The sequence below is a fragment of the Poecilia reticulata genome, chromosome 18, assembly GCF_904066995.2.
Source record: "Poecilia reticulata chromosome 18, P_reticulata-male-v2, whole genome shotgun sequence".
In the NCBI taxonomy this organism is placed as follows: domain Eukaryota; kingdom Metazoa; phylum Chordata; class Actinopteri; order Cyprinodontiformes; family Poeciliidae; genus Poecilia; species Poecilia reticulata.
This window is the reverse complement of record NC_088847.1, coordinates 24,096,648-24,104,976: the sequence shown is the minus strand read 5'-3', so window position 1 is coordinate 24,104,976 and position 8,329 is coordinate 24,096,648.

The window sequence follows — 8,329 nt, the reverse complement described above, 5'->3', positions numbered from 1 at the left end:
CTGACATCCTGTCACACCCAGAAGGGCCTGGACTTCAATCTGCAGGCCTGAGAGGCTTCAGGGGCGTTTCAGCTGTAAACTGGTCCACCAATCAGGGCGGCGCCACAGTCTGACATCCTGTCACACCCAGAAGGGCCTGGACTTCAATCTGCAGGCCTGAGAGGCTTCAGGGGCGTTTCAGCTGTAAACTGGTCCACCAATCAGGGGCGGCGCCACAGTCTGATATCCTGTCACACCCAGAAGGACTGGACTTCATTCTGCAGGCCTGTGAGGCTTCAGGGGCGTTTCAGCTGTAAACTGGTCCACCAATCAGGGGCGGCGCCACAGTCTGATATCCTGTCACACCCAGAAGGGACTGGACTTCATTCTGCAGGCCTGAGAGGCTTCAGGGGCGTTTCAGCTGTAAACTGGTCCACCAATCAGGGGCGGCGCCACAGTCTGACATCCCAACACACCCAGAAGGGACTGGACTTCAATCTGCAGGCCTGTGAGGCTTCAGGGGCGTTTCAGCTGTAAACTGGTCCACCAATCAGGGGCGGCGCCACAGTCTGACATCCCAACACACCCAGAAGGACTGGACTTCAATCTGCAGGCCTATGAGGCTTCAGGGGCGTTTCAGCTGTAAACTGGTCCACCAATCAGGGGCGGCGCCACAGTCTGACATCCTGTCACACCCAGAAGGGACTGGACTTCATTCTGCAGGCCTGTGAGGCTTCACGGGCGTCTCAGCTGTAAACTGGTCCACCAATCAGGGGCGGCGCCACAGTCTGATATCCTGTCACACCCAGAAGGGACTGGACTTCAATCTGCAGGCCTGAGAGGCTTCAGGGGCGTTTCAGCTGTAAACTGGTCCACCAATCAGGGGCGGCGCCACAGTCTGACATCCTGTCACACCCAGAAGGGACTGGACTTCAATCTGCAGGCCTGTGAGGCTTCAGGGGCGTTTCAGCTGTAAACTGGTCCACCAATCAGGGGCGGCGCCACAGTCTGACATCCCAACACACCCAGAAGGGACTGGACTTCATTCTGCAGGCCTGTGAGGCTTCAGGGGCGTTTCAGCTGTAAACTGGTCCACCAATCAGGGGCGGCGCCACAGTCTGACATCCTGTCACACCCAGAAGGACTGGACTTCATTCTGCAGCACAAAACACAACAAACAGGGAAATCAATGGATTATATAGAGAAAATTAAAGTGAAGGAAAGCAAACTCAGTCATCTGCTGCAGTTCATCCCTCACATGGAGGACAAATGAAACACTGACAGGATCCTCTTCACTTTCATCTCCCCTCACATCATGGAGCTGAAATGGGGAGAAACCAGTGGAACCTGCCTGTGGGCAGAAAGGAGGCATGTCAACCACTGATCAGATCCTGTCATTACGAAGCTTTTGGTGAAAACGCTCCGTCAGCCCATCCGTCTGTGGGCGGTTTGGTGTCGTCCTCCTGAACAGCTCATAGAGCCGTTTCAACACAGTGGACATACAGTTAGTGGGTTAAAATCTGCTGTGGAAATCCAGCCCTGGAGAAAATCAGCCACATGTTTCACTTTAACAGTAGCGTAGTCTGATGACTAGCATGAAGCGATTTCCAGAGTTACTTTTACATCCATCCCAAGACGCAGAAAAGGTGCCAACAGGGTGAAGTGGAGCTGTGGTGGGACTCTGAGGTTTTCTGACACTCAGGGCAGCTTCTGCCAAATAAAACATCTTAAACCAGGCCATGAATACGGCTTCATGTGAGCAGTGGTCTTCCCAAGGTGGCCAGCCCAGGGAATAGACTGTCCCCAGGTCAGCACCGTCTCACGAGCCTCCTTAGGGACAACCAACGGCTTCAACCGGCCATGTTGATGATATAAACACCAGTAAATACGGCTCTTTATGTGTCAGATTCTCCCTCCTGGCCTTCAGCACAGGGAGCCGCTGCACCTCAAACAATCAGCAGTTTGATTCCCATCACCATGTACAGCACACTGACAGTTTCAGAAGGGCCAATACAGCTAGTTGGTTCTAGTGCACTAGAGTCTGTGTGCTGCCAGTTTCTATTAAAGCACATGTGTCAAACTCAAGGCCCGCGGGCCATATGTGGCCCGCCATGTCATGTTATGTGTCCCCCCAGCGTTTTATAGGCCCATGATTGACTTAAAATAGGCTTTGAGCATGAATTGACTACAAACTACATCTCCCATAATGCATTCCGATTGTTACGGCTTCTCGCCACTAGAGAGCAGCAAAGTCACCTCAAGCTGCTGATTGATTTTACCAGCGAATAAAACTGAGACGTCGACAAGCTAACATCAAAATGCCCAAGAAATGAAACATCGATTTACAAGTAAGACTGAATGAAGATGTGTGTGAGTTGGTGTCAGGGCGGCAGCTAGAACTTTTTTTGTTATCCTTCATCTTGACCGACAATATAAAAAAAATCGGTCATGTACTATTTTTATCCGTGAAATTACAACCATATTAACATCGGCTATTAAGTCGCATTTTATGCGGTTTAGTTGATATTCACCGTGAATCCAGATCCCACATTTTTCTCCGTAGTGACAAAAACCTCTGACTGAGGCCTCAGTAACTTTTAATAAAATAAATTAAGCGACTTCACTTAAATTAGCATCACTTCACACACTGGGGTCTGAACCACTTCCTCCTGGTTCCCATCTGCAGAAAAATCTGCGTTAATTCATCAGTCAGTTGATCTGTCTGGTCCAAACAGATCAACTGAACTCTGAGTGTTTTGCCCTGTGCGCGGTCCGGTTTGCGCTTTTACCAGGATTTTTTGTTTGTTTGTTTTTTTGCGTGTTTTCGCTTCTCCGAAACGGACAGATGTTACGTCTGCAGCTCCTCCAGAGCGCCACTCTCCTGGGTAACGTGCACCGAGAAGCTCCATTTGTTCAATCCGCTGGATGAGTTACTTCCAGCGGTTTTTAATTCTTCGCAGCCGCGTCCGCAGTGGTTGACAGCGGACTGCGCATGTTACAGTCTAACTAACTTCTGCTTCATCATTTATTTCCTCAAGATAAATTACCGGCTCCTCAAATGGATCAACACAACGTTGCATTCTCTCTAGTTTTCTCTGGTCTGTAATGGAGACTTGAATTTAACGCACCATTTCAACCAAAGATTTTGAATGCGCTTCCTAACCAGACGCTCCAAAGCGATATTTAACAATACGAGGTGTTGTTTAATTTATTCTTAAAATTTTCATACATTCATGCTGCCCAAGTCTAGTTTTCCTTTAGATGGTTCCTCATCTAACACACCTGGATCATTTATCAGCCTCTATAGAACTGAATGAGGGAAGTGAACCTTTAGTCTGGTGTGTTTTAGCAGGGATGCATGTAAAGCTGCAGTCTGGAGGACCTGGACAGTCCTAGAGGACCTGGACACTCCTGGAGGACCTGGACACTCCTGGAGGACCTGGACACTCCTGGAGGACCTGGACAGTCCTGGAGGACCTGGACACTCCTGGAGGACCTGGACACTCCTGGAGGACCTGGACACTCCTGGAGGACCTGGACACTCCTGGAGGACCTGGACAGTCCTGGAGGACCTGGACACTCCTGGAGGACCTGGACACTCCTGGAGGACCTGGACACTCCTGGAGGACCTGGACACTCCTGGAGGACCTGGACACTCCTGTCAATGTGGCCGTTGAGGGTCAATAGCTGACCTGGCCCTCGGTGACATTGAGTTTGACGCTGTATTAAAGTCCTTTCACGTCCAGAAATCTTCACTGCAGTGATTTTACTCGACTGCTTTATTTCAGGTTTAATGTTCACATCCTGATGAGGCACAAACACGTCTGAGTTGCTCACTTTGATTCTGGGGCTCGTGGGTTTGGTGTGACCTTCCTGTCCAGAGGAAACACTGGAGGCCTTTTCCTGCCCTACAGGTCTGGTTCTCTCTCAAGGCTCAGCCACACTCAACTTTGGTTCCTTTTCATTCTGCATGGCTCAAAAAATGTGTTGGAGTGGGGAGGAAACAAAATGCTCACAAAAAGCAGGAAAAAGAAAAATCCTGGCTCCTCAACTCAAAATCCCACTTCTGACACCACATGTGATGGAGCGAGTTAAAACAGGATATTAGTTAGAAAACTTGACAAAAAGATGAACGGAGCTCAGAAAGAGGTCAAAGAAACAAAACTGAACTCAGGCAAAAATGTAAACAAACAAACAAACAAACAAACAAAGAAACAACACACAGAGTTTATATTCCGGCTGATCAGATCAATTAAGACTCAATCAGAGAAACTAAACAAACACAAAAACAAATAACAGCTACGTTTGGCTAAAGACTTCAAAAATGAACATATTAAAGTTTAAATACTAATATTTACTTTAATACAAAACGTGTCTAAACACAGAAACTAGAATCCCAGCAGGAGCTGGTGGTCTAGTCCAATCAGCTGCTGAGCCTCGGCCGCCATCTTTGACTTCTGTCTAGAATTGAAAGTATCAGATGTTTAAATGTAGTTTTATCAGAAATGTTTATCTTTATCGTTTCCCCATTTTGTTTTCTTATGTAAATAGAAAACAAACATTTCTGACAACATTTCTATTCTCTGAAATATTTTTCTGAGACTTTTTCTGTATATATTTATAAAATGTCCAACTGAAACTACACTGAAAAAATTAGAATTGGGGGAAACAAATTAAGTTAATATTACACAATTCAGTCATCTTTCTTGTATTTACACAATTGAATAAAGGACCATTTACTTAATTACCAACAATAATGAAACTACAAACTTTTCTTATGTTGATTTAACGTGATTAAATTAGATTACTAAAACCATTATAATAGTTGGGTATTTTCCACAAAAATTATCATTCTGTATGAGAAGTCATTTGTAAACCTTCTGCATGTTCTTTGGTTTTCACTTTGCTAGCTGCCATTATTAGCACCAGGGCTTAGCTCTAGTACAGATCAGTACATCATAGTTTATCAATGTAGTCCACAAAAAACAGTTGTTACTGATGAAATTTGTAAGTTGTCTGCTTGGGAGAGAGTAACGAGGCAGTTTTGATAGCTTGACAAGCTAGTGAAGAGCCACTAGCTAGTGAAAAACCACTAGCTTGTGAAAAACCACTAGCTTGTGAAAAGCCACTAGCTTGTGAAAAACCACTAGCTAGTGAAAAGCCACTAGCTTGTGAAAAACCACTAGCTAGTGAAAAACCACTAGCTTGTGAAAAACCACTAGCTTGTGAAAAGCCACTAGCTTGTGAAAAGCCACTAGCTAGTGAAAAGCCACTAGCTAGTGAAAAGCCACTAGCTTGTGAAAAGCCACTAGCTTGTGAAAAGCCACTAGCTAGTGAAAAGCCACTAGCTTGTGAAAAGCCACAAGCTAGTGAAAAGCCACTAGCTAGTGAAAAGCCACTAGCTAGTGAAAAGCCACTAGCTTGTGAAAAGCCACTAGCTAGTGAAAAACCACTAGCTAGTGAAAAGCCACAAGCTAGTGAAAAGCCACTAGCTTGTGAAAAGCCACAAGCTAGTGAAAAGCCACTAGCTAGTGAAAAGCCACTAGCTAGTGAAAAACCACTAGCTAGTGAAAAGCCACAAGCTAGTGAAAAGCCACTAGCTTGTGAAAAACCACTAGCTTGTGAAAAGCCACTAGCTTGTGAAAAGCCACTAGCGAGTGAAAAGCCACTAGCTAGTGAAAAGCCACTAGCTTGTGAAAAGCCACTAGCTTGTGAAAAGCCACTAGCTTGTGAAAAGCCACTAGCTTGTGAAAAGCCACTAGCTGTGAAAAGCCACTACTAGTGAAAAGCCACTAGCTAGTGAAAAGCCACTAGCTAGTGAAAAGCCACTAGCTTGTGAAAAGCCACTAGCTAGTGAAAAGCCACTAGCTAGTGAAAAACCACTAGCTAGTGAAAAGCCACTAGCTAGTGAAAAGCCACTAGCTAGTGAAAAGCCACTAGCTAGTGAAAAGCCACTAGCTAGTGAAAAACCACTAGCTTGTGAAAAACCACTAGCTAGTGAAAAGCCACTAGCTAGTGAAAAGCCACTAGCTAGTGAAAAGCCACAAGCTAGTGAAAAGCCACTAGCTAGTGAAAAGCCACTAGCTAGTGAAAAGCCACTAGCTAGTGAAAAGCCACTAGCTAGTGAAAAGCCACAAGCTAGTGAAAAGCCACTAGCTAGTGAAAAGCCACTAGCTTGTGAAAAGCCACTAGCTTGTGAAAAGCCACTAGCTAGTGAAAAGCCACTAGCTAGTGAAAAGCCACTAGCTAGTGAAAAGCCACTAGCTAGTGAAAAGCCACTAGCTAGTGAAAAGCCACTAGCTTGTGAAAAGCCACTAGCTAGTGAAAAGCCACTAGCTAGTGAAAAGCCACTAGCTTGTGAAAAACCACTAGCTAGTGAAAAGCCACTAGCTTGTGAAAAGCCACTAGCTAGTGAAAAACCACTAGCTTGTGAAAAGCCACTAGCTAGTGAAAAGCCACTAGCTTGTGAAAAGCCACTAGCTAGTGAAAAACCACTAGCTTGTGAAAAACCACTAGCTAGTGAAAAGCCACAAGCTAGTGAAAAGCCACTAGCTAGTGAAAAACCACTAGCTAGTGAAAAACCACTAGCTAGTGAAAAGCCACAAGCTAGTGAAAAGCCACTAGCTAGTGAAAAACCACTAGCTAGTGAAAAGCCACAAGCTAGTGAAAAGCCACTAGCTAGTGAAAAACCACTAGCTAGTGAAAAGCCACAAGCTAGTGAAAAGCCACTAGCTTGTGAAAAACCACTAGCTAGTGAAAAGCCACTAGCTTGTGAAAAGCCACTAGCTAGTGAAAAGCCACTAGCTAGTGAAAAACCACTAGCTAGTGAAAAGCCACTAGCTAGTGAAAAGCCACTAGCTAGTGAAAAGCCACTAGCTAGTGAAAAGCCACTAGCTTGTGAAAAGCCACTAGCTAGTGAAAAGCCACTAGCTAGTGAAAAGCCACTAGCTTGTGAAAAGCCACTAGCTTGTGAAAAGCCACTAGCTTGTGAAAAGCCACTAGCTAGTGAAAAGCCACTAGCTAGTGAAAAGCCACTAGCTTGTGAAAAGCCACTAGCTTGTGAAAAGCCACTAGCTAGTGAAAAGCCACTAGCTTGTGAAAAGCCAGTAGCTAGTGAAAAGCCACTAGCTAGTGAAAAACCACTAGCTAGTGAAAAGCCACTAGCTAGTGAAAAGCCACTAGCTTGTGAAAAGCCACTAGCTAGTGAAAAGCCACAAGCTAGTGAAAAGCCACTAGCTTGTGAAAAACCACTAGCTTGTGAAAAGCCACTAGCTAGTGAAAAGCCACTAGCTAGTGAAAAGCCACTAGCTAGTGAAAAGCCACTAGCTAGTGAAAAGCCACTAGCTAGTGAAAATCCACTAGCTAGTGAAAAGCCACTAGCTAGTGAAAAGCCACTAGCTTGTGAAAAGCCACTAGCTAGTGAAAAGACACTAGCTTGTGAAAAGCCACTAGCTTGTGAAAAGACACTAGCTTGTGAAAAACCACTAGCTTGTGAAAAGCCACTGGCTAGTGAAAAGCCACTAGCTAGTGAAAAACCACTAGCTTGTGAAAAGCCACTAGCTTGTGAAAAGCCACTAGCTAGTGAAAAGCCACTAGCTAGTGAAAAGCCACAAGCTAGTGAAAAGCCACTAGCTAGTGAAAAACCACTAGCTAGTGAAAAGCCACAAGCTAGTGAAAAGCCACTAGCTAGTGAAAAACCACTAGCTAGTGAAAAGCCACAAGCTAGTGAAAAGCCACTAGCTTGTGAAAAACCACTAGCTTGTGAAAAGCCACTAGCTTGTGAAAAGCCACTAGCTAGTGAAAAGCCACTAGCTAGTGAAAAACCACTAGCTAGTGAAAAGCCACTAGCTAGTGAAAAGCCACTAGCTAGTGAAAAGCCACTAGCTAGTGAAAAGCCACTAGCTTGTGAAAAGCCACTAGCTTGTGAAAAGCCACTAGCTTGTGAAAAGCCACTAGCTAGTGAAAAGCCACTAGCTAGTGAAAAGCCACTAGCTTGTGAAAAGCCACTAGCTAGTGAAAAGCCACTAGCTTGTGAAAAACCACTAGCTAGTGAAAAGCCACTAGCTAGTGAAAAACCACTAGCTAGTGAAAAGCCACTAGCTAGTGAAAAACCACTAGCTAGTGAAAAGCCACTAGCTAGTGAAAAGCCACTAGCTAGTGAAAAGCCACTAGCTTGCAAAGTGTCGTGTTGCTTTTTTTCCTCATTGCTACTGAGTCAGTTTTTTAGCTGTAGCTGGTGGAGTAATGGACTCAGGGTTCTGTTAGTATGGAAAATGTTTGCATGTCTTGTCGAATCATGCTAAACTAACGGTACCGATGTCTGTTCCGGCTCCATCTCCAGGCTTCGTTT